Source organism: Coenobita brevimanus, chromosome 54 (genome assembly GCF_032717465.1).
Source record: "Coenobita brevimanus isolate Jiangsu-jjx chromosome 54, ASM3271746v2, whole genome shotgun sequence".
NCBI classification, from domain to species: Eukaryota; Metazoa; Arthropoda; class Malacostraca; order Decapoda; family Coenobitidae; genus Coenobita; species Coenobita brevimanus.
Genome location: NC_137007.1, coordinates 18062040 through 18065610, shown reverse-complemented (window position 1 = coordinate 18065610; position 3571 = coordinate 18062040). Strand labels below are relative to the sequence as shown.

Here is a 3571-nt window from a genome sequence, read left to right as displayed (position 1 = left end):
TAGCTAACTTTTCAGTTGCCACAAGTGAAATACCTGAGGTAACACCAGACGAAGTAAATATTTGTCTTAAAAATACGAAAAGAGGGAAGGCTCCGGGAGAAGATGGAATAGTAACAGATTTACTGTTGGATGCAGGAGCAGAAGTACATAATAGGCTTGCTCACTTATTTACCCACTGTATAAAACAGAAGAAAATTCCCAAAACATGGTGTAATGCAATAGTTGTTTTACTCTACAAAAAGGTGGCTCAAAAGATCTTAGTAACTATTGACCCATTAGCTTGCTATCAGTCATTTACAAACTCTTCACTAAAGTCCTTACGAACAGAATAACAATTTTGGAGGAAAACCAACCTCGTGAACAGGCAGGATTCCGAAGTGGGTATTAGACCACTGATCATCTACATACAATGAATCAGCTAATTGAGAAAACTACTGAATATAATAAGCCACTGTTTTGTTGATAATCAAAAGGCTTCTGATTCAGTGGAACACATAGCAATTATAAATTCATTGCGAGAACAAGGAGTGAATGAGAACATTGTAAAACTGCTCGAAAACATATATAAAGAGGGAACTGCTGCAGTTAAATTACATAAGGACTCGGAAAAAATTAAGATTGAGAAGGGCGTGCGTAAGGGAGATACAATTTCACCAAAATTATTTACAGCATGCCGAGAAAGTATTTTCAGAAAGCTAGACTGGGAAAACAAAGGAGTGAACATAGATGGAGAAAAGCTAAACCATTTAAGATTTGCAGATGACATTGTCCTAATCTCAGAAACAGCGGAGGCATTGCAAGAAATGTCAAATGATCTGAACAGAGAAAGTCTGAAAGTAGGACTGAATTTGAACCGGAGTAAAACTAAAGTAATGATTAATCCACAAACACCAAAGATCGTCATCAGAATAAGCGATGAAATTCTTGAAGAAGTTGAGGAGTACAACTACTTGGGACAAAAACTAAAATTAACAAAAGATCATGATAGCTAAATAAAAAGACACATTACAATTGGATGGAAAGTTTTCGGTAAACATAGAGACATTATGAAAAGTAGCTTGCCAGTTTGTAAGAAACGAAAAGTATATAACGAATGTATAATTCCAGCTATCACGTATGGTTGTGAGACCTGGAAACTGACAAAATCAATGGAAAATAAATTAATCCGTTCTCAGAGAACTGCGGAAACGTCAATGTTGGGAGTATCTTTAAGAGACAGGAAAAGATCAACTTGGGTGAGAGAGCAGACTAAAGTCAAAGATATTATAGAATTTATAAAAGAACAGAAATGGAGGTGGGCAGCCCATATAGCAAGAATTAGGGATAACCGATGGAGCAAGAGGCTGACTGACTGGACACCAAGAGATTGTAAGAGTAGCAGAAAAAAGCCAGACAGGAGATGGAGAGCTGAGATAGAGAAATCTGCAGGGAAAACGTGGCAAAAATTGGCTCAGTCAAGGAATTCGTGGAAAAGGTTGGGGGAGGCCTTTGTTCAGCAGTGGACTAGTAATGGCTGATGAAGATGATGATGATGATATCTATCTATCTACCTATATATATATATATATATATATATATATATATATATATATATATATATATATTCATTCATTCATTGTCAGATCCAATGCATCCCAAACGGGGTGGCCAAGGGCTTAGAGTTAATTGTTTTACAGGGAGGGGTACTAATCCTCCACCAACCCCACTTGACACGTAGGGAGAACGTTATGCCAACAGCATCTGGTGTTCCCAGGCGGTCACCCATTCAAGTACTAACCAGACCCAACGTTGCTTAACTTCGCTGATCGGACGGGAAGCGGTGTACTCAACGTCATCCGGAATTATTCGACCATTGGCAGTGATAGCCCGTTAATACCTGTATATATTGTAACATTTACGGCCATTCCCTACTCATCATGAAGGACACGAGGTATCTGATATAGCAGTCATCTATCGTCAGAGATGCCTGCGTGTGGGAGGACAGAACCACAATTTCCAGCTTCCTTTGTTCCGTGTGTCATAGTATTTAACCCGTCACGTCCCGAGGTTTTCCGCACCTCCGACATCCCCCAGTCACGAGGTATTTTCTAAAAAATTTTTTTTGGCTAAAACCTTCGCTTTTGGTGAGAAACATCGAAAATTCATAGAGAAATCGCTCACCTGAGGTTTAAAGTGCCCAATCCAGGTAGGAGTTCCTCCTTACCTGAGTGGGTTTTCTAACATGCTGGCACCAAAGAAAACGAGTTCTATGGGAGGGTAACTATTTTATCCACTCATAAACGGTATTTATTTATTTACTTGATACGAATGTATATGTAGTATGTGAGTATATTGGTTTTCAAGCAGTAATAAAGGCATTATAAGCATTGTTTCACTCACTAACTAATCACCATACCTGACCTTTTTTTGCCACATTACATGATCATTATTTCTGGCTGTTTCTTCTTCTAATGCTATGTAAACATTGTCCTCCACATTGTCATCGATTGGGGAATCACTCTGGCCCTGAATATCTTTACTAGGCAGGTCACTGGTAACAGGTCCTTTGCCAAAACAATGGCATGAGGGGGGGAGGGGGGAGGTTATGCAGTGTAAGGCATTGTCCCTGCTTGGCATCTTGTAGAGGAATAGAGGAAGGTGTCCCGTGTATACATACGAAAAATCACGTGCGAAAATTGAAAATTGTGCAAATTAGGGACCTTGCAATTGCACGACGTACTGGTACGTCGCCGGGACTGGCAAATGCAAATCGTTGCAACGTACCCATACGTCGACGGGATGGGGCGGGTTAACACATATTCTGCACCGATACGTTCTGGAGCGAGTGTACAATTAGATATGACACAAGTAGAAAAATTCAACTCCTTCAATCCAGAGATTTTCATATTTACTTTATGCTCCAGCTCTTCCAGTTCTAATGGCCATATGCTCAGGCCTTAGATATCAAAGGGGAATGCACACTCCCAGTTTTCCCCAATAAGTTCAGGATTAAGATGTAACATGTATCGCCTTCCTGTATGGTTGCCAACTGCGATTGTGTAGTATGGGATGCAGGCTAACCATACATTCCATAAATGACCATACAAAATAAGGGGTTTACACTCCACTTTGCAATATACAATTTAAGCATAAGACCTTGTCTCTAAGCAGAATACAACACAGGTAGGATTCCAGGGGTTCATGAAGGCTGTATCTAACTCCTTCAATGTTAAATCTCATAAAACTGTCAGTGGGTTAATGAAAGCTATACATATTCCCTCCAGTTACAAGTGTCTGGGATGCTGAATAACTTAATGAAAAGGCTACTGAAGGCTGTATCGAACCTGTCAATACTCTCTCTCAAGCTGAATAACATAAAGGGATTAATGAAGGCTGTAGCTAACTCTCCAGTTCAAAAGGTCTCTTGTAAGATGAATAAATTACCCTGGACATGGCAAGAATCAACAACAAGTGACACTTGTTAATGACGAGGCTTTATATGAAGATGTCTCTTTGTATTCGTCGTGACCATATTCAACTTACAGATGGGCACTCATCTTCTTGTCTCCTATCAAACCAAGAATAAGAAACC

The 3571-nt window shown here is 39.7% G+C and overlaps 1 pseudogene; it reads right to left on the bottom strand.

The window, feature by feature from the left end:
* Positions 1–1728: 1728 nt before the first annotated feature.
* LOC145401126 (5S ribosomal RNA) lies at positions 1729–1857 on the bottom strand (annotated as a pseudogene).
* Between the last annotated feature and the right edge of the window lie 1714 nt (positions 1858–3571).